General features: G+C 46.4%; 1 protein-coding gene and 1 long non-coding RNA gene across 15 annotated transcripts in view; one reads left to right on the forward strand and one right to left on the reverse strand.

The window, feature by feature from the left end:
* LOC102551322 (uncharacterized) overlaps positions 1 to 14908 on the forward strand; it is a 43490-nt gene extending 28582 nt beyond the window's left edge. For all 3 annotated transcript variants that reach the window (XR_015643585.1, XR_015643586.1, XR_015643584.1), the window contains one exon: positions 14676 to 14908. This is a non-coding gene — a long non-coding RNA (uncharacterized LOC102551322). The remainder of the gene's footprint in view (positions 1 to 14675) is intronic.
* LOC147999361 (uncharacterized) overlaps positions 13988 to 23098 on the reverse strand; it is a 58212-nt gene continuing 49101 nt past the window's right edge. For 4 of the 12 annotated variants that reach the window (XM_087595356.1, XM_087595350.1, XM_087595354.1 and 1 more), the window contains one exon: positions 22589 to 23058. The gene's annotated coding sequence lies outside the window, so the exon portion shown is untranslated. Of the gene's footprint in view, positions 14355 to 21379; positions 21460 to 22290; positions 23059 to 23098 lie in introns of those variants that run through there. The other 8 variants (XM_087595353.1, XM_087595352.1, XR_015643579.1 and 5 more) reach the window with 7 other exon arrangements.

Here is a 23098-nt window from a genome sequence, read left to right on the forward strand (position 1 = left end):
CTCCAAGTTTGCTCTCTGAATCACCTGCTTCTCCTTTCTTTCCCCTGCAGCACTCTCTCTGACAGGAAGTTCCACCCCCTAATTCTTGCCCAGCTATTGGCCATGAGCTCTTTATTACAACCAATCAGCAGCGAGACAACCTCTAATACAATTCTAGACTGCCTATAGGCAGGATGGACGAATATTTACAAACTATAAGGCCAGTTATGGACCATAGAAATGACAAAACCAAGATCCTGCCAGCATTTGGCTCTCTTCTGGTACAGAATTAACAATTGAAAACAGAGAGACACACCTTCGCACAAAGTGAAAACAGTTACCGCGATTGCCTGTGATTGCTGTAGTTCTTTGTACAGACCTGAGGTCTCCTGGTCTTTCCCTCATCCACATCCGCACACCTATTGTTGTCCTTGCTCGGCTCGTGTCTAGGCTGTTATGTTCTTGGAACGTAATGGGTGTAGTTTTTGACTTACTCCAAGACAAAAGTCTCACAGCAAATTCTGTGGCTCTTACAATCTTTCCGCCCTCCCTTCCACGACGTTCCCTGAGCCTTAGGTACGGAGTTGTTCCGTAAATGTACCCATTGGAACTGGGCTCTACAACTCTGCAGTTTGATTGGTAGTGGTTTTCTGTAACGGACTCCATCTGCTGCAAAGGTAAGTTTCCTTGATGAGAGTTGAGGACTACACTTTATATGAAAATAGAGAGCTGGAGCCTCTGATGAGAAAGAACATGAGACGTTTGTCTTTCTGAACGGTCTGGGTTTCCTCACTCCCTATGATCTTTTCTAGGTCTATCCATTTACCTGTAAATGTCATGATGTATTTTTTTCTTTACAGCTGAATGGTTTTCCATGGGCTACATGGATTACATTTTTAATACCTATTTGTTGTTTGTAGGACATTTAGATTGTCGCAGTTTCCTAGCTTGTGTGACTAGATCAGCAGCAAACATGGCTGAGAAGGTATCTGTGACGTTGGATGTCAAGTAGACGCCATGGAGTGGTATAGCTGGGTCATATGGTAGACGTGTTTTTAGCTTTTTGAGAGTTGAGCACACTGATGTCTATAGGGATTGAACCAGTTCCCAACCCCACCAACAGTTAATATGATTTTTTCCCCACACCCCTCCAGCATCTGTTACTTGTTTTGTTGGTCTTTGACATTCTGACTGGGGTAAGATGAAATCTCAAAGTTGTTTTGATTTGCATTTTCCTGATTGCTAGGGATGATTAATGTTTAAAAAAAATACAATTTTTAGACATTTTTTCTTCTTTTGAGGACTCTTTGTTCATGTTCCAGATCCATTTTTTGAATGGGTCATTTTTTAAAAATCGTCTTTTGAGTTCTTTATGTGGTATGGATATTAGTAATCCTCTGCCAGATGTAGAGGTGGCGAGGATCTCCCATTCTGTGGGCTTCTTCTTCACCTGGTTGCTTCTTTAGCTGTGCAGAAGCTTTTCAGTTTTATGAAGTCCCTCCGGTCATTTGTAGATTTAATTCCTGAACAGATGGAGTCCTGTTCAGAAGTCCCTTCCTGCACCTGTATCATGCAGGCCACTGTGTCTCTTCTCCTCTAGACCTTTCAGTGTCTCATGTTTAGGTCTTTGATCCACTTAGTTTTCATACAAGGTGATGGAAACAGGTCTAATTTTATTCTTCTTCATAGGACATCCATCTCTTCCAGCACGATTTGTTGATGATGGTGTCTTTCCCTCAGTGTGTACTTTTGACATCTTTGTTAAGTATTAAGTGACTGAAGTTACAGGTACTGATGTTCACAACACGTCGGTTTTGTACCAGTCCCACATTGTTTTTATTGCTGTGGTTCTGTAATCTGGAACTGCAATCCCTACAGAATTGCTTTCTGTTCAGGATTTCTTTTGGCTGTCTGAGGGCTTTTGTGGGTCTGTATGAATTTTAAGATAGTTTGTCTATTTTTGTGAAGAATGAGGCAGAGGTTTTTATCGTATTGCACTGAATTTGTAAAAGGCTTTTAGTAAAAATGCTCATTTCCAAAGCATTAATTCTACCAATCCATGAGCAGGGGATATCTTTCCATAGTTTAGTGTTGTGGTTCTCAACCTTCCAAATGCTGTGACCTTTTAATACAGCGCCTCATGTTGTGGCAACCCCAACCATAAAAACATCTGATATGCAAGATATCTGATATGTGACTCCTGTTAACCCCAGAGGGTCATGACCTACAGGGTAAGAACTGCTGGTCTAGTGTCTTTCTCTTTTTTCAGAGTTTAAAGTTTTTGTTGTAGAGGTCCTTCACTTCCTGGGTTTGGAGTGTTCCTTCTGTATCTGTTTCTTTTCCTTTTTGAATAGTTTAAGGATGTCTTTGGACATCTGGTAGAATTTTACTCTAAATCCATTTGGCTCTGGATTTTTTTTTAAGCTGAAAGGCTTTTTATTACCATTTCAATGTACTTATCTGTTTGGTGTCTGGTTACGTTGCCGATTCTTCTTGGTTTGTCGAATCTAGAAATTATCACACACCCCCTTTCCAGCTTCATGGAGCACAGATTTTAAAATATTCCCCGATAATATTCTGATGATAATATTCTGAATTTCTTTGCTGTCTGTCATGATACTCGTTCATTTTTGATTCTATTTATTTGTGTCCCTACATCTCTCTTTTGGTTAGGTGGACTAAGGATCTGCTAATTTTGTTTATCTCATCAAGAACCAGCTTTAGATGCATTGAATCTTTTTATAATGTTTTTGTTCCTATTTCATTGGTTTCTGCTTTGATTTTTATTATTTATTGCTGTTGACCGGGTTTGTATTTGGTTTGTTGTTGGTTTTCCAAGTTTTTGAGTCGCACCATGAAGTCATTTATTTGTGCTCCTTCTGGTGCTTTTTAAAACATAGGCACCTGTGAGCTCCCCTTTTAGGGATGTTTTCATTTGTCTGGAGGTTTTGTTTTCATTTTCATTTAATTCCAGGATTTAAAAAAATGTTTCTTGATTTTTTTCTCCTTTGAAGAAATCATCATTCAATAATGAGTTCTTTACTCTCCATGAATTTGTTTGTGGTCAATTTTATGTTTTATCACATTGTGAGTAGACAGGATCCAAGGGGTTATTTCAATCCTTTTGAACTTGTGAAGATTTTTTTTTGGCATCTCAGGATATGGTCTATTTCAGAAAAGACTTCATGTCATGCTGCATACGATGTGTATTCTTTTGTGTTTTCTGGAGTATTCTATAGCTATCTGTTAAGTACAATTGATGTAGGAGGTCAATTAATTCTGATGTTTCCCTCTATATATTTCTGTCCATATGACCTAACTATTTTGATCTTACTGTCATGTTAATCTGTGTTTTTAAATCTAGTTGAACATCCCCCCCCACCCGAAATTGGGTGTGCAGAGTTTTGTGCATATGTGCTGAGCACAGTAATGTCTCCTCAGTTAAGTGTCCCTTCTCACTTCTGCTGGCTACTTTTAGCTTTATTATGGCTTCCCTGAAGAAAGGCCATACTCAGAGGGGCCCGAGTAATTCAAATGATATGGAGCCTTCTACCATCAGATGGGCTATCCCAGGCAGAGTAGTCGGGAGCAGACCCCACCTTCAAGTTTTAGTGTTAAAAGGCAAAGGCTGCATTGGTGTGATGTACACAGAAAGGCAGCCTGCACATCTGCAGAAAAGAAGTTAGCGCTGTTACAGAAGTGCAAATACAGCAGGTAAGCTGTCAGACTGTTCTGACCATGAAGTCAGGGACACACTGGATAGAAATTTATGGTTGGCCCATAGTAACCAGTTTATCCAAGATAATTTTACCACTTAATGGTTTTTTCTTAAGAATACTTTCATGAGGTGGTGTAACTGTAGGTCAGCAGCCCACTATAGTCTGAAGTCTATTTTGTTAAATACTAAGAGTGGTGCCTTCTTGCTTTCTGGTCCCATTCATTGGGAATAGGTTTGTTTATCCTTTTACTTTAAGCAGTGCCTATCTTAAAGCTATGGTGCTTTTCTTGTAGACTGTTGATAGATAGATTTTTGTTTGATTTTGCCTGTGTCTTCTGATTGGAAGACACCATTCACATTTAAGGTTATTAATGAAATGTGTGTTTATTGTGGTCATTGTTGACTTTTGGTATTATTTGAGTTCTGAGTCATACTTAGTGTTTTAATAACTGTGGCTCTGACATTCTTCTCACATCCTCTCTTTTATGCTCATTTTCTTTCTCCAGCCCAAAATATTGCACTTTGTATTTTCTTTAGGGTTGGCTTATTGATTATAACCAATAATCAATGTTATTTTAGACCATATCACAGAGATTTCTCTTTCTTCTTCAATTATGGTGAATAGTTTTGCTGGGTATATTAGTCAAGGTTGGCCATCACAGTCCTTTAAGACTTGAAATGCATTGTTCCAGGCTCTTTTGGATTTCAGTTTCCATTGAGAAAACAGCTGCTATTCTGATGGCTTTTCCTTTGTGTGTGACTTTTGCTTCTCCCCTTACAGCTTCTAACACATTTTCTTTTTTATGTATACTTAATGTTTGAAAGATGATAAATAAGTCACAGGGATTTTCTTTTCTGACCTTGTCCATTTGATGCTCCATGTGCTTCTTGTATATGTATACCTGTCTTCCCTTAGTTTGGGGAGCTTTTCTTTCTTGTGGGAGATCTAGTCTATACCCTTGGCTTGGGATTCTTCTCCCTCATTTGTGCCCAGAATTAAAAGGTTTCATCTTTCAGGATGTCCCAGATTTTCTTGTTTGTTCCTTTTTCTGTGTTTGAAAAACACTTTCTATATCCCTTGTTCATTTGGTCTGTATGCTCCACTCGGTCTCATTCTTTCCTTTGAAATTTATAGATGAATTATTGGGTTTTCCTATTCCATATTCCTTCTAGCTTGACTCCTCTCCAATTGTTTCTATCTCCTTATTAAATTTTGTGTGGTAAAGTGTCTGTCTCTAAGCCAACTCTCCTTCCATTCTTGCATCAAGAATGGGTTAAGAACCACATCATCCCTGGACTGACTGCACTGATGACTTCTTCTCCTCTTGATGTTATTAAAGCTTGGACACATCCTGTTTTCCCACTGGGAGGAGTGAAGAAGTGCCTAGGGTAGAGTGGGGATCTCACAATTCTTCATGAATTTTCTTGCTAAACAGGAGGAGAAGACCTTTCCATGGTGGAGTTCTGTGGAGAGGTCAATGAGACACTTAGCAAGTTCATAATGGCTGTCCATTCTCTTTTCTGTCTTCCTGTTCCATGAACTCAGGTAGGCTAGGTCTCATAGACCTGTTTCCTCATCTGGAAAATGACACTTGTGTTAGTCTTATGTCAATTGAGGTGGTGTGTTGGGAGGGCTTACAAAGTTGTAGAAGCCCAGGCTCCAGGATTGTGCTGTGACAGAGAGTGTTGGTTCTAGAAGAAAGAGCTATACAGCAGCATGCAGCCTTTGTACCAGTTTCTTTAACATCCTGTGACTGTTTTCTGTAAACAATAGTTCTAATTGTGATCACTCCATAAGATATTTGGATAATGTGCTTAGAATTGGTCCAAGCAGGCAGCAGCTGCTTCATAAGTGGCAGGTGTGAGCATAGCATAGACAACAGAGGCCTGTGGTGGCTGACAGTGTGTGTGTGTGTGTGTGTGTGTGTGTGTGTGTGTGTGTGTGTGTGTATAACTGGAATGCATGAGAGATACAGAACAATGACTCCGGGAAGGCTTGAGTAGATCCCAATGGGTGTCTCTGTGTTTGTGAAGGGGACTTTGTAGGACAACAGAAACAATAACTGGCAATTTCAGGCATCTGCTTCCTCCACCTTCTGCTCCTGCCAGTTCTCAGTATCCAAGACGGAGACAGGAGAGCCACCAGGATCAGCTTTGGAGCAAGAGCTTGTCCAGGTGTTCATTCACAGCTCCTAGAGGTGAATGGAGGAGACCGATGGAAGGTGGTGGGCTTCTTGATCAAATGAGGGTATTTAGGGCTGGCCACAGTGAACTAGTGATGCTCCGGGTGGAGCAGGTTGCTTGGGAAATCTGTTATATTTATTGCGACTATAATTCCAATAGAAAAAGACTGGGGACACACAGGTCAGGGCATGCTGCATGCCTGGGGTGTGCACTGTGCACCAGCCACTTTGTCTGTGGCCCAGTCTGTTAGGATTCAGCTTGGCATCTTGTTTTTTTTTTTTTTTTTTTAATTTTTTCCATCTTTATTAACTTGGGTATTTCTTATTTACATTTCGATTGTTATTCCCTTTCCCGGTTTATGGGCCAACACCCCCTAGCCCTTCCCCCTTCCTTTCTCTATAGGTGTTCCCCTCCCCATCCTTCCCCATTACCGCCCTCCCCCAACAATCACATTGACTGGGGGTTCAGTCTTGGCAGGACCAAGGGCTTCCCCTTCCACTGGTGCTCTTACTAGGATATTCATTGCTACCTATGAGGTTGGAGTCCAGGGTCAGTCCATGTATAGTCTTTAGGTAGTGGCTTAGTCCCTGGAAGCTCTGGTTGGTTAGCATTGTTGTTCATATGGGGTCTCAAGCCCCTTCAAGCTCTTTCAGTCCTTTCTCTGATTCACTCAACAGGGGTCCTGTTCTCAGTTCAGTGGTTTGCTGCTGGCATTTGCCTATGTATTTGCTGTATTCTGGCTGTGTCTCTCAGGAGAGATCTACATCCGGTTCCTGTCAGCCTGCACTTCTTTGCTTCATCCATCTTATCTAGTTTGGTGGCTGTATATGTATGGGCCACATGTGGGGCAGGCTCTGAATGGGCGTTCCTTCTTGGCATCTTGTCTTAAAGAGAGTCCTGGTGTGGAGCTTTCATACCAGGTGAGAATGGAGGGTGGGTGACACACATTCACAGGTGTTATAGCTCTCTGTCAGGGACCTGGTGATAGGGTGTGGGGCAGAGGAGGCTAGAATGGGATCCAGGGTAGGGGAATGGCTTGGGTGTGGCCTGAGGATCTTTGATGTTTCCTGAGTCCTGTCACTCCTATACCACCAGACTCTGAACTCATTTCCAACTAGTATTTAGGGTGTTGTCACCCCTCGTTACAGCTGGAGAAACTGAAGACTTAAGAGCTCTGGTTACCAATGTACGTCCTGCATTGCCAACAGTGGTGCCTAGGATTCCCTGCTCCCCAGGAAAGTGGGCATTGCTTTTCTCTTTTATATACAAGGAGACTGAGGCTGGGAAAGAGAGGTCCCACAGAAAGCTGTTTGAGAATTTAAACAACGGGGAGCTGCAGAGGTGGCTTGGTGGTTAAGAAGACCAGCACCAACATGGTGTCTCACTACCATCTGTAGCTAGGGCATTGTCTTAGGGTTTCCATTGCTGTGAAAAGACACCATGATGAAGATAATTCTTGTAAAGGACAACATTTAATTGGGGCTGCATTACAGTTTCTGAGGTTCAGTCCATTATCATCATGGCAAGAAGCAGGGCAGCACCCAGGCAGACACAGTGCTGGAGGAGCTGAGAGTTCTACATCTTGATCTGAAGGCAACCAGGAAGACACTGTCATCTGCAGGCAGCCAAGGGAAGGCTTTCTTTCCACACTGGGTAGAGCATGAGCAGTAGGAGACCTCAAAGTCCATCCCCACAGTGACACACTTCCTCTAACAAGGCCACACCCCCTCCAATAAGGCCACACCTCCTAATAGTGCCACTTCCCATAGGCTAAGCATATTCAAACCACCACAGAGATCCAACACCCTATTCTGGCCTCTGTGGGCACTGCATAAATGCTGTGCACAGATATACACGTAGGCAGAACACCCATACACGTAAAATAAAAATAAATAAATCTTTTAAAAATATTTAACAAAATAATCTAAACACAGTAAATGCCAAAGGACCTGTGACTGTGTGGAATGAGGGGACTGAGGCTGGGAGAAAAGGGAAAAGGGAGCCCAGAGATGCTAAGTCACCGTAAGTAAGAGGGGCATCTTCCAAGATGTTCCCAATTGTAGCATTGTAGTGAATATCTTGAAATAGCTTTCTAGGAGTGAGGAATCTGAATTTCTCACCCTGGAGATAAGTATAAGACATGGATATGTTGATGGCCCTCGTATACTATTATACAATGTATGCCTGTGTCACAACAACACGCCAGACCCATAAATGTGTAATAATTATATGCATTAGGAATAAAATCTATAAAATTTAGAGAAAAAATTTCAATGGGCTTCAGACTTGGCCCTAGCTAGCCGAACTCCTCACAGAGAACTGGTAGCCCCTCCCTCCCGAGTTCGCCTGGACTCGCACACAGATTCTTGGTGCATGATTGGTGAAGTATGGGGAGACAACAGCTGCTGAGTGCTGGAGCGTCAGGTACGAGGTCGGGGAGAAGGAGGACACTTTAGTGACCACTGCAAACTTCATATTTCAAAAATGATTTTAAAATATAATTTTATTCCTTTTTTGAAGATTTATTTATTACTCATCTCCCACTGAGGCCAAACAAGGCAACCCAGCTAGTAGAACATATTCCACAGGCAGGCAACAGCTTTTGGGGATAGCCTCTGCTACAGTGGTTTAGGACCCACATGAAGACCAGGCTGCACATATGCTGTATATGATTAGGGAGGCCTGAGTCCAGCTTGTGTAACGTATGCTCTTTGGTTGGTGGTTCAGACTCTGAGAGCTCCAAGAGTTCAGGTTAGTTGACTCTGTTGTCTTCATGTAGAGTTCCTATCCCTTCTGGGGCCTGCAATCCTTCCTCCTGTTCTTCTATAAGAGTCCCCAAGCTCCATCCACTGTTTGGCTGTGGGTGTCTGCATCTGTTTTAGTCAGCTGCTGGGTGGAGCCTCTCTCCGTTATGCTAGACTCCTGTCTGCAAGCATAACAGAGTACCATTAATAGTGGCAGGGATTGGCGCTTGCCTATGGGATGGGTCCCAAGTTGGGCTGGTTACCGGTTGACTACTCCCTCAGTCTCTGACAGGATAAATTTTAGGTTGAAAGTCAAAACTGATTTTTTTTTTTAAAGAAAGAAGCTTTGCAGGTTTGACTACTTCCTGTTCCCAGAAGGACCTTAGACAGTCCTTCAAAGGCTATGGCCTGTACTGGGGCCTTCCCTGCCCTCTGGCAGGGGCTGGTGAGGTACAAGTTGTGAATTCAGGGACCGGCACACTGGGACTGGGTCCTGATTCTACCACATGGCACCGAGTAAACTGTAAAGTGGTACCCAGGAGACTATACTTAGCACTGACTCTGGGACTCAGCTACTGCGATGTGCTTCCAACAGTGATAGGCACCTCACATTGCTGGGGCCATGACTGTGGAAAGCAGCCATGTGGGTGGCAGGAGATCACCTTTGCCTATGCCCCAAGCTTTTCTGTGTGTGCTCACCATACACTCAGCCCCAATCCCAAGCCTACCATGTAGGCCGGCCACATGAGTGTCTATATGGGATGTGGCTTGAATACTGAGTGGTCTCTTGAAGCTCACAGTATTGGGAGGGACTGCAGAGCACGAATGGTCCTCGGGTGACTGGGTATATCTTGGGGATGGGAATTGAGGCTGGGCCTCTCTCCTCCCGTTGGTTCCAAGTGTCAGAACATTGTTTCTATCACAGCAATGGCCACTGGTGCATCTGCCTTACCAGTGCTAATAAACTGGCTGCCTGATTTTAGACTCTGAGCCTCCCAAACCTCGAGCTGATTAGACTGTCTGTTGTGCTAAGTTGCTGTTTCAGGTAAGTTTTGGTGAAGATGCCGTATGGCCCTCCATTTTGGTGCTCACATGCTGTACCTCAAGGTGCTAGACCTGTGCCGTCAGCGGTCCATGTGCCCAAAGCTCCACTTGCTCCTGTCTGCCTTCTGGCCTCTGTTTCAGGGCACCACCAGCATCCCACTGGAGGCAGGCCCAAGGGATCTCTGGCTGTATTTGGGGGTAGTATTTTGGTGTCACCATTTTTCTAGCTGAAACTCCAGGGGCATCCAGGGGTAGGGATGCACAGGACAGCCCAGGAGAAAGACTGAAGCCTAGGATGTCAGTAGTACTGAACTAGACGGTTCTCTGCGGTTGGATAACAGGAACGTCTGTCCGAATGGTTCAGATTCAATCTGATAAGGCGATGGTGGAACTAAGGCCAGACCTATCCCAAGGTGCGGAGGTGAGCGAGCATAGGCTTATCAGAGGGAAGCAAAGAGAAAGAGGCCATCTTACTGTCTACCTGCACCTGTGGTCAGCTAACTCATGCCGGGGAGACAAAGGCAAAGCTCTTCCGAGGGGTCAAACCCAGCTGGTCTGGTAATTTTGCTTTCCTTCCTGGATCCAGCCATGCCTGAAGCCTTTTACTGTCTAGCTAGAACTGGGTCCTTTCCTCTCGCATTTAGTTGAGCTAATTAGAGTACCTGGAAAGACACTACAAGCCTCACCCATACTGCATAGACGTCACCAACCTCTCAATCTTTCACACATGATGACCCTAGGATGACTGTCTTTTCTCCTTCCTGTGGCTGGTGGCTCCTGTTAGGGCTGTAGCTGTGGCAGCAGCCACCTCTGAGGCATCACCGCATGCAAGCATCCGGGCACGATGGAAGCGCTCTGTCAGCTGGGACTGGGACTGAGATCAGATGTGCGTGGAACAGCTGCCCGTGCAGGGCTGGTGGTTAATTAAAAGCGCCACGCATTTAGAGATTAACTAATCACAGCGTGATGGCAGTCTGTGGCTACGGGCGACTTCTCTGCTGGAGTCAGCAGAGATGGTGCACGTGTCTGCCCGAGGCCACCGGAGGCAGCGGGAGGTCTGGGAACCCCTAGTGTGGCCGTCTCAAACAAGTTGCCAGCAGAATTCCCCGGGTGCCTCGCCACCATATGTACACAGGAGGGCCCAGGTGGGAGAGGGGTTTTCCTGTTCTGCAAGGTACCTAGTGGGTGGGGCTTAAGGGGCAGGGTCCGACCTCCAACGCTTTGAGAGGCATGCGGCACGGAAGGAGCTGCCCCTGGGGACAGGCAGACACCTAGGATGAGCTTGGGGGTGGGAGAAAGGACACAGCTCTCTCTATTTTTTGGCAGCAGAAGACTCTAGGTGTGTGGAGGAGCCAGGCTGTGGACTGATGGCGCTTCTTCATGTTGCCTACGTTGGTGGGATTTTTAACTTCTCTGCCTCAGTTTCCTTGGACCTGTAAATTCTAGGGTTCACCCGGCCATTCTGAGGAGACAGCCACATAGTGGCTCCAAGCTTGGGATTCTCTGTAGAAAATGTTAACTGTCAGGGGCAGCTGACCAGCTGGTGACTAATTCCTTTGAGGCTGCGAAGGTACACCATGGCCATGGCTTTCCCTCCCTGTATTCCTTGGATGCAGAAAGCTGAGGACTGACTGATCCAGGGGTGGGAGGGTGTTACCTTCAGCCAGGGCCCATCTCCTTCCACTATGGCACCACCAGCTGGAGACCTGTGTTCAAAATGTGAGCTTCTGGGAAAGGGTGTTTCAGATTCCAACTATCTTACCATGGAAGGGCACGTTTCAAGGGTGTGAGTAAATCCACACTTTCGTACAACCAGCACCACCATCCCATGCTGAGACTTCGCCTTTCCTAACTGAGACTCGATCTCAAAGCACCCAGTCCGTGTTGCTCACCTCTTAAAGGGGAGCAATAGCAACACAGGCTGCTCCCTGCACCGTTAATAAAGGGGCCTCATGGGGCACACGCCAGATCTAAACTACAGCGGGTGGGGTCATCCCGCTTGGTGTAGTGTCTTCAAGGTTCATCTGTCCTGCACTGTGTTAGCATTTCCTCTCCAGGCCTGAACAATACTCCGTTGTTCTACCACACTTCCTTTCTCCATTCATCCCGGGTGGGCAGTTTCCTTCACTTTCTGCTACTGTGACTTGGGCTGTGAACACAGATGTTTAACTCCTGTTTTCATTAACGTGCTGTTTTCAAAATAAGAAACAGGGGAAGTAAGCCCAAGATCAACAAAACACCCACATTTCGAAAACAATCTGGGGTCAGTAAGGACAGTGTGAGCTTTGTCAGACGCTCCGTTAGCATCCCTGGATGTGCTGTCACCACAGCCACAGTCTGGCTGTTGGCCTGGGGTCCTCTCAACTCCTCGTGAGGCTCTGGCAGATGAATGGGGGGAGGGTAGTGATGTGCCTTCCTTCCTTTGGAGTTAGTTTGCTAAGTGCCAAAACACGAGGCACAAATCCGGACTTAGTGTATAGCAGTACACAAGGCAGTTCAGGGAAACCAGAAGCTGCTCTTGATCGCCGCCTGTCGGTCCATCAATCGGGTGAACCTGACTAGAAGAGAAGCGTGACCTCCCACCTAGTCCAGCTCCCATTCTGAGCAAGGGGGGGGGGGGGGCACAAGGGCCTATGCCCATTCGCTGAGGCCAGAGTTTAAGACGTTTAAGTCCTAGGCGAGTATTCATGTCAAGAACTCAGGATCCTCAGGATGAGTAGCTGGGGGAGAAAGGCGAAAAAAGCAAAGTAAGACCACCACGCGTGCTTGCTTGTTTGTGCCAATGTGGGTACGTACACCGTGTGCCTGTGTGTTCACGTTACCAGTGTGCGTGCACGTGTGCATGTGGGCCTGTAGGTGCACACTGACGCATGAGTGTGTGTGTGTATGTGTGTGTGTGTGTGTGTGTGTGTGCGCGCGCGCGCGCGCGTAGGCGTAGTCTCTGCTCAGATTGGCATAGAAGCGGCGACGGTCCCAAGTGCAGACTTGTTATTCCACCACTGACCAGCAGATGGCGAGAGTGCAGCGGGAAAGTCAAGGCTGCAGGCGCTGTGCTCCGGGCTGGAGAGGAAAAGGGAGATGCAGACTGAGAGAGCACTTAGGGCTGTAGTGGCCAGTGGGCAGTGTGGCCCACACTACAGGCAGCTCTGAGGATATCTACGGTCATCTCCCCGCCTTTCCTGGGAGACAGACAGTCAAGGCCGGTTTCTACAACCCCCTTAAGCTCCAATTTTCCAAAGATCCTCTGTCCAAGTGTATACTTCGCTCAAGCACTGTGGCTTGGATTTAACTAAGAAAGGCGGACGCAGCTCAGTCATAGCCCGGATGCAAGGGTGAGGGGAGCTGGATTGGGACAGCCTGCCTTGGTACTGGATTCTATTGTGACCTTGGGACTCACTGCTTTTATTGCCATTTTCTAGCTCCAGAGGGAGTTGCGCTCCACCATCTGGCTGACCCAGGCACCCAAGTGTCCAAAGCAGCGCTCAGGGTACACTTTGAAGGCCCCCAACCATGGCTCTAACTTCCCTTCCCAGAGCCTCATGCAGAAATTTCACTCTCTTATGAGTGTTGACTAGGAGATCAATGAGAGGTGATTAGATCTTAAGTTCTGTAATTCCCGGGATGCATTATGGTCCACTGCATATTGTATAAGCCCCGCCCCCACACTCCCCCCTGTTATGGGTGCTGCTGCTCGGGACTTGCTAAATGTCCATGCCAAGCTCTGGGGCTTCTGACTTCAGCATGCAAGTGGAAGAAATTTTTCGATGCCTTCTCCAGGCTGTTCAGTGCAGTAGCAAGAAGAAGAGTAAGAACCCCCCCCCCACCAGTGCTTATGCTACGTGCCTTTGAGATGGGATTTAGCAGCACTACCATCACCAGACTAGGAGATCTGAGGCCTGGTCAGAGGAGTTAAGTGCCAGCCACACACCAGGGATGAAATGTAAGATCCAATCCTGTGGCACAGCAGTAGAGCAGAGACAGCGCGGCTGGGGGACAGGACTACCTGACATAGCCCTTACCAGAATGGTGGTGTCCCTTTATAAAGCTAGGGGGAGGGTAGATTTGATACACAGCCTGGCAGGAAACACCAATTCTGGAGCTGAGGCCTGGGTGTGGACCCAGGTGACCCAGGAAACCCTGCTGCAGAAGCAGGGTCCCAAGTATCGCTTCCTCTACCTTTGCTGGCGGACAGGCCTGTGCAGAGAAACCAGGCTCCGCCTCTCTCCCAGCTCCGCGAGAGGGACGCCTAAATCTAATAAGTTAATCTAGACTCCCAGAAACAAGATTAAATTTTCAAATAAAGGCAGGCTCCAACAGCTAAGGCATAAATCTTTTATTTAAAAAAGAGGCAAAGTCATTCAAATGCAATCAGCAGTGACAGATGCAGACAGAGGCCGACTCTGATAGGACAGGCACTCGAGGATTGGCTCCCCCTCGGTGACACATCGCAGAGGGTGACCTGAAGGACAGTCAGTGAACGTCAGCAAACAGTGGGGCCTCTGTCTGTTTCCATGTTGCTTGTTGGCCGGAGGTGCTGAGACTGACAGTGTCTTCAGGAGGATGTGGGAAGACGCTGGTGTAGAGGAGAAGGAATTACATTCCCATGCCACCCAGCTCAGACGCCACAAGAGGGCAGGGAAGAAAGGACAGCACCTCCTGGAGGTTTCCTGATCACCAGCAAAGCCCTATGGGTTAGGTAGATGGCTGTGAGGGCAGAAGAAGCCAAGAGCAACCTTTGTCTCAGCCACTGGGTGGGCTCTTCCATTTCCCAGACACTGTCCACTCCCCACCTGGTCTGGTTCATCCTCTCTTGGGGAGAAGGCTGCTTAGAAGGAACGAGCACCCTGCTCGAGTTTGCACAGCTCCTGAATGGCAGGCAGAACAGTGACTCTGCCCAAGGCATGCAAGCCCCAGTACCCTTGTGTCTAGCACTTCTCAGTTCCCTGACACCCTGAGATGCCACCAGCTTGGTGAAAAACACTGACACCTCATTTGTTCTAATTCAGGGAAAGAGTATGCTTTCTGCTAAAATCGGCAACATCATCTCCTCTGGGAACTCTTAAGAAGCCTGTTACCTGACCTCTTCACAGCCGCACAAACCCAGTCGCCAATATTTGCATACTTTCTCCAAGGACGCAGTTCCCCCGGGACAGTTCATAAATCCACATCTTGGGAAATGTTCATAGGATGCTACAAACTAAACAGGGCTTTGTTAAATAAAGCTGGGGTGTACTGATGGCATCAGTCTGCTTCTTTCTAGAGAAGTGTTTCTTGACCTGTCGGTTGCAACTGCTTTGGTTGAAAGACCCTTTCACAGAGGTCACCTGAGACCATTGGAAAACACAGATATTAACAGTAGCAAAATTATAGTTATGATGTAGCAATGAGAATAATTTTATGGTTAGGGGTCAGCACAACATAAGGAAGTGTATTAAAGAGTCTTAGAATAAGGGAAACTGAGCAGGAGTGGATCTTGGGCAGAGAAAAGCGCTCGCCCTCTCTCTCTCTCTCTCTCTCTCTCTCTCTCTCTCTCTCTCTCGTGTGTGTGTGTGTGTGTGTGTGTGTGTGTGTGTGTGTGTGTGTGTGTGACTGGAAGGAGTAGAGGAAGGGGAAACTGTGTCAGGATATATTGTAGGAAAGAATAAAAATAAGGGTCACGCATTAGGAAGGCTGAAAACCACTGTTCCAGAGTCACAAAACACATCAGAACATTATAGGATTGAAGAAATCCTGCAGGGAAAAAACCCTAACTAGTTCAACATCTCCCCAACTCACATGGACACCAAATGCTTTAGTTTCTCTCAGGATATAGTGTCACACGAGTCTGTACTGTGGTTTGACGTGGTATGTCCTGCTAAGGATTCATGTTAGAGAACTGGTCCCAAGTATGGTGATCTTAAGAGGTGAGACCTAAAAGGAAGTCATTAGGTCACTGATCTCAGAAAGGATTAAGGTGGTCCTGGTAGGATTGAGTTCTTGTGAACGGAGATTGTTTTAAGATCGAGTTTAGTCATTCCCAGCCTGACTTGTGTGTACAAGCTCTCCCCACAACATGCTTGTGCCGTGATGCCATCAGCGTATGTGATGACACCAGTGGTCTTTGCCAGACCTGACACTTTGCTGGTGGGCCTTCCAGCCTCTGGAATTGTGAACTGAATCTTGTCCTTTATGAGGTAGTCTGCCTTTAAAGGAACAAAAACTGACTGCTGCACTCCGTGTAACAAGGAGTCCTCTTTGAGAAACGTTGACAAAGCTATCATGTCAGGTTGACCCAAAGCTTCTTGTTTCTCCACAATGCAAACTGGTGCATGGAATCCTATCATCAAATACTTGAAGCATCTATCTGGATGCTAGAGAAGCTGCCCCTGGTGCTGCTGACCCACTTCAGGATGGGCCTCCTTGGGTGGTTTAATGAAGGCCTTCACACTCACATATCCACAAAATGATGAACTGATTTCCTGGTTCATGGCTCTTGAGGTCCGGAAGGCTTTAGGAGTTGTTATCTCCTAAGGTCTCTGAGGGGTTTGGAGGCATGCTCTAACCTTGCAGGGTGTGGTAAAGATATTGAGAAAGACTTCTGGTGGAGTCTATGCAAAGGGGCCAAACACACTCCTTGCCTTCTAACAGGAACCTGGAGAGCTGTGCTGTCACATGACCAGTGAATGGGTGAAGCACGGAGAGGATGGGTGGGGAGACAACCTGCTGCTTCCACAGCTCTGCAGATAGCTTCAAGCCTCACATGACTGCAGCCCGCCCACAGCCATCGTGAGGAAGGCTGATGTGATGGTGTCAGTCCAGGCTTGCCTGGCACCAGTCTTCCCCATTGGGAGACAGCAGTAATGGTGGCTTCCAGGGGAGCTGCCTGTATCTGTTTTAGCTTGTCTGCATTATACAGAACAGGCCTCTCCCATATCCAGGGCTGCCATGGCCTAGGTCTGGACAAGGGCACCATCTTTTTGATCACATGGAATATGGGACCTAATTAGGACACTTAGTACCAACAGGATATACCATGGAATTTTTATGGAGGGGAAAAAAATCTCTTAGGATCACTGATAAAAACATATGCCAGGAGCAGTTGTCAGCCATATTGAGTGGTGGAGGAGCTTGTCTGAGAGCAGTCATGGAGGACACGAATGAGAGACAGTCCAGGTATCCCTGGGAAGATGTTGAAGTCTGAGTCATGCTGTGATCCAGTCTTACACACATGAGCCAGTGACTTACTATCTTATTTAAGACTGGTGAGCCCTTTCTGTTTCTTGCAATGGAAGGAACTATAATTTCCATATCAAAATATTCCTGAGAGGGGCTAGACAGAGACACTGTCAAGAGCATTTCTCTTCCAGAGTACCTGGGTAAGATGCTCAATAGCCACAGGAGGCTCATAAACATCTGTAAATGAAATTCCAGGTGACATGACACCCTCTTCTGACCTCTGGAGGCACCAGAGATGCACACGGGTGCACAGATATACATAAAAAATAATTTTTAAAAATCTGCAGGCCTTGGCCCAATGGCTAAACAAGAAATCCCAGCACTGTGAAGACAGGCTTTGATATATATCCATCTGTCTGTCTGTCCATTCACCCACCCACGTATCCATCCATCATCTACCTACCTATTATCTATGTACCCACCTGCTCACCCATTTATCATCTGCCTGTCTATCTATATGCCTAACTATCTTCTCTATATGTCTATATATGCTGAGGGCTGAGTTCTGGTCTGAGTAAAGGTGACACGTGCCTCTCCAAACTTAGCTTGATTAACTATCTGAGCATTTGCTCCTGAGTTTCCTCCTTTATTTCGATGTGATAAACACAGCAACTATAGAAGCCAAGTCAGAAGGTGGCCAGCCACAAGGAGAAAGGAAGCATCACCATTTTTAGAAGCAAGGAGTCCTGCTGGAGGCTACACATGAGAAACAGCCACCCATCTGCTAGGCATGGAGCTCCAGGGTTTTGCCTATTACTGGTGCTTCCAAGAGTGGGTTTCGATGGGCTTTAGATAACTGTTCCTTTCGTCTACTCTTACACACATGCTGGGTGGCTGTTTGGGAATGGCATTGCATATCCTCTGGATGGGAGGACAGAAGAAATTCTGAAGAGCCCAGCGTGATGCAGGCAGAATAAGTTATGGCAATGTGTCGACCTCACTCCAGCCCCCTTTCTCCCCAGAGAGACAGCACCCACTCCCACGCTCTTTACTTCTCTGGCTCACCTAGAAGACGCCAGACCCCTGCCTCTGTCCATGGTTCTGAACCCAGCTGTCGGATTGGTTTTACGTCAGTTGTTTTTGGTGAATCTTTTACTCTCTCCAAACAATAATTTTGTCATAAAAGGAGAAAAATACCTCTCTCACTAGACTTTTGAGACAATCGAGTAAGGAGAAAATGCTGATGTGACCGGGCAGTTGTGTAAGCCTCCCCCTCTCTTCCTCCCACTTAGCAGATGAAAAAGCTGACGTCATACTCAGGTGTCATACTGACTTTAAGGGCCAGACTCTTCATTCACAGTGGTTTGATTGAATTAAGAAAAAAATAGACTCTAAAAGAGACTGTCTTTTATAATTCAAGATACAACAGGCAACCGTAAACTACAGAACATTCTAAAAGTTTCAGAGCAATTTGAGGCTTGAGAAAGTGTGACTTTGTCCCGTTTCTCCCTCCCAGAGGGTGGTGGCCTGGTGGTTCTCAGCTCTGTAGGATAAAGTTTAGCCTTATTACCACCCACTGGTCCTTGTCTTTGTAAACATTTTGTTAACTAGACACACTGTATTTATTAAGGAGTAACAAATTTGGACTCTCCAGTGTGATTAATAAAATAGCTAGAAAGTGATTGGACAATAAAGACAGTATTAGATATTAAGCTTCCCAGTCTAATGGGGAAGTCTGTGTGGCTCCATTGCTGGCTAAGGTGTGGGTTCCCTGAGGGTTTTTATTTACTTATTTTTTAAATTTTTACCAAAAATTTACAGACTCTGATGTTATTCCTGTAAACCCTGGGACAGAAGTTGTTTTTGCTTTTTGGTTTTTTGGAGAGGTTTGCTGTTGCATAGGGTGGTCTCAAGCTTACAATTGCCCTTTAGCCTTCCAAGATGTGTGCTACCCAGCACAGGAGTCATTTCTTTGGGTGGATCTTGGGTGCTTACCCACCCTGACTCAGCTTTAGGGCTTCCATGTGCCAAAGGGGTGGAATGAAACCATGGAGGCTTTGCCTAGGGATTGGCTCAATCCATACCTATGAGATGGGACTCACAATCTACATTCTATTCACCATGGATGGGGACCTGGAGCATTCGGAGTCCTTGTGAGTGTGTGTGCCTGTGTTTGTGTGTATATGCACATGCACATGAGACCGGAAGCTTGGCTTTCTAATAAAAAAGAAAAAGGGTACCACAGAAAACAGCCCATTGGCATCCTTTCTGTTCACATGCTCTCCCCTGCTGCCCATGACATGAGAAGCTAACTGAAATCAAAGAGTGTTTGCTGGTCAGAGAGCTAGAGGTAGGCCCTTAGCCGGCTCATCTTAAAGACACTGACTTCTTACCATGATGGCTGCTACAATGTAACCTCCCAGCAGAAAGAAAAAAATCCTCTTCTGCACCAGATCACTGTAGTTGGTGGCGTTATCTTGCCTGGGATCCTAAGCCAGTGTGCTTCTTCCCTGCTGTGGGGTTAGTGACAGTTGAGTCTGTGCCCTTGGTGTGGTTGAGCCTTGAACCGGGCATCTAGCATTGCTCCAGGGAAGGCAAACTCCTTTCATAGGTTGCTGGGCTCCTTAAGGAAAAGCCTTGGATCTGGATGGTGACCATGTGTGACAGTTCAACAGCTATAGATGACTGTGCTGGTGAGGTGTGGTGAGGCCTACACTTCCTGAGGGCGTTCCCTCCTCACATCCCACCTGCCAGACAGAATGTTGTCACCTTGGGGAGGTGAGGCAGGAGATAAGAAGTCAAAGGAATGTCAAGAGTGTGCCGCCCACTCAGAAGTGGGTCTGCTTCCTCCACTCAGAATCTCTGCCCACATCTCAGACCAGGGAAGATGAGCTAATGCTGCCTCATGTCACCAAGGATTTGTTGCAATTTGCAGAAGGCCACACACATAAAGTGATGAAACAGATGAGGTAGTCAGGGCAAAAAAACATTAAGATCAGGGAGATAAAATGGGGCCAGGCTATCACTGACTAATCCTACAGAGAGTAAAAACTTAGGTTAGTGTTGAAGTCTTCTGATCACAAAGCTCTGCGAGTCATCTGTAGTGGAACCAAGCCTCCTAGTAGCTAACACTTAGGAGAAAAAACATGTTTGGCTCTGGCCCTCTGAGGCTATGTGGCAAGTCTTCCAAGAAGGGACAACAAGAGAGTACGGTTGTAGGCATGTGGAGGAAGGATCCCTGACTGGATCTAGTGAGCTTCCTAGAGGGGGCAACACTCCTAAGAGTCCAGGGAAGAGACAGCTGTAGATAGCATTTGTTTTGTTTTTGGAGACAGATTTTACTCTGTAGCCCAGGCTGATGTGAAGTTCACTATGTAGCTTAGGCTGGCCTAGAACTCACAGCAGTTCTTCTGTCTGAACTTCTGAGGACTTGGAACTCTATACACATATTTGAAGACAAGGTTTCATACAGAGCAAGTGGCTTCTGTGGGGGCTTTGCAGAGAAGTCCATACGTGGTGTGGTGGTGGGGGGAAGACCTCACGTGTGTTGTCTGAGAAGTGACCACATCAAGATGAGACCTGCTTGGAATAATTGTCTACTGCTGTCTAACAGTTCCGCTGACACCAGTGTCAGGGGAGACTGCATAATGGACACCCTATCTTTTGCTGGGTATAAGTTCAGGGCAGCAGCAGCGGGTGGCTCTGCCTGGAGAGCCTGCAGGCGCAGGTGTACCTGGGCTGCTATCATTCAGAGGATGAGTGGGCTGGGAGGATCCCCTTCATCATGGTTCACCCACATAACTGACACTTCAATGCTGGCTGACACTACGAGGTATAGCTTTGTTGGAAGAACTGTGTTACTGGGGACGGGCTTTAAGGTCTTAGATGCTCATGCCAGGACCAATATCTCTCTTTCTGCTCATCTTGGCTGTTCTTGCTTTCAAACTGTTGCATAAAGGGTCTTATGTCATGGGCCACACATAATGCTCACAGGTGAATATTGATCTTTCCTGGGTGGGGAGTCTGGGCCCTGTGTTTGCCTTTCAGAGGATAACCTGTGGGTTTCTGTCTCTCCAATACCTTGAACTGAGGTGTTAGGAGAGCCTCTGATTAGAATAGAATCTTCTAGAAGTACTGTGCAGACCTTAGGTCTTGTCCTTGGGTGCATGGGGTGGGGTACTCTGGTAGCCGGTGTTGGAGCGGGCATTCTTAGTCAGGGTCTGGATGGTTGAGAGAGCAAAGGCCACCCTCACCCAGCAGACGTGTTGATGGAAACCAGGAGGACCTGTTTCTCAGGCCAGGCATCAGATGAGTGGAACAATATCATTCTGACACTTGAAAATTGCAAATTTGAAATTTTCTTCTCACCTGCCACTGCTGTAGGTTCCCTGTATAGACAGACTCCAGACTTTGCCCCAAGGCTAGGGTTTCCCAGGGCCCCAGAATTAGCCAATGGGAGGGGGTGTCTTTCTAACCCCACCACAAGTTTCCCAGGCCTCAAGTTTGTATGTCTGAGTCCAATCAGGACACTGCTAGTTACAAGTGGCTTCTTTACCTGAAAACTCCCGGGCTTGTTGCTCCCTGCCAGCTGCGTCCAGGCTGCTGTCCTTTCTTGGTATACTCTTCCTAGAGACTCTGTGAGGTGCAGGCGGGGTAAATGGACTGCAGGAAGCTTAGTCTCATTCTTCTAATTTAACCATGAACATTCAACTCACTTCATCCCAGACACTCATTTTTCTTCAAATAAGTCAGGCACATCCCTGCCCGAGTGCTTGCCCCCGTAAGTGCCTGGAAATTCCTTCCCTCTCCTCTACAGCTGTTCCTCTGACTCCTCTAACCCTCTCACAGTTTGGTTCAGATTTAAGCTCTCTGTTTAAAACTGGAACTTTCAGTCTTATATTGCTTCCTCCCTTCTAGTGCAGTGGCTGACTAACCCAGTCTAGCCAGCCCTTAATAATTACAGCTATTTCTTGAGAGCCCACTTGAATGCCTGTTTGGTTCACTGGTAAATCCCGGAGTCCTACTGCACTGTCACAGCTCACTTTGTGGGATGAATCAATGAAGCAGATAGGTAAATTTATCCGGCATTCAAACATTGGGCATTATAAGGAGTGAATGATGCTAAGATCTCTGAGCCTCTGTGTCTCCCTTTCTGATGGGAAGGAAGCAATCCTTTCTGTAAGGCTAGCAGAAAAAAATCCCGACACCCACTGGATCACCAAACCAGTCCACACACACACACAGGCATGCCTGAGCTGACATCTGTGACCTTGAAAAGGGTCACACCAGTTTTACCACACTATTGGTGGCTCTCACCGTGCAGCCTGGGGACATAGAATACTCTTCAGCTCTACCATTACTGCAAATACAGGTAATGCTTATAAAATTCATACCCAATAAACAATTTAGAAGTAAAAAAGAAAAAAGATTTGAAAGAGGTTACGTCTAAGATTCAGGTGGCAATACCTGCTGGGTAGGCAGTCAGGGCAGACGCTCAGAGATGGTCCACACTTCCGCTCTTCTATCTTGGAAGCAGAAGACACGCAGTTGCTATGGATGGTGATGAAGCTCTCCCAGATTTGTTTATAAGTTGTGTTCGCTTTTCTTTTCATTCTCTCTCACCTGGAATGCCAACTCACCATTCCTTGATATTTTTCACTCACATGGCTTAAAGAAATATGCAGACTGACCAGGAGCTGCTGGAGGTTGGAAGCCTCTCTTGGAGCCGCCTGGTGTGTGGAGAAGCAGACCCCAGGCCAATAGCAGGAGTTGGCACACTCTAACAGGAGTGTCTTTTTATTGACAAAAGCACTTTAACAAAATTCATCTCAGGGGTAGAATATCCATCTTCATATTGACTTAAAATACAGATAATGCAGGGTGGGCCTCCCGTTCATGTGCCATGGACCTCTGCATGTGGCTGTCAATAAATAATCAATATTTTATCATCAAATTATGAGCTAGGTTTCAATGTTTTGCAAGAAGAAACTGGAGATGCATAGCTAAACACAATGATGCTTTTGATATGCAAAGTGTGTATTTTACATTTCAATAGAGTCCATCCTGAGCAGGCGGCATCCCCTCTGGTCCTAGGAAGGATGGTGAAAGGGACAGCAGGTCTGGAGGCAGCCCTGGCTTTGCTGTCTGTTGGATACTGTGCTGCCGGGCACTTTCTTGACTGAGAATTGGAGGGTCCATCCCACTGTGGGTAGTATCACCCATGGGAAAGTGGTCCTAGGTGGTATAAGAAAACAGGATGACAAGCCACGAGCGA

This window comes from Rattus norvegicus, chromosome 19 (genome assembly GCF_021556685.1).
Source record: "Rattus norvegicus strain SHRSP/BbbUtx chromosome 19, alternate assembly SHRSP_T2T, whole genome shotgun sequence".
Classification (NCBI taxonomy): Eukaryota; Metazoa; Chordata; class Mammalia; order Rodentia; family Muridae; genus Rattus; species Rattus norvegicus.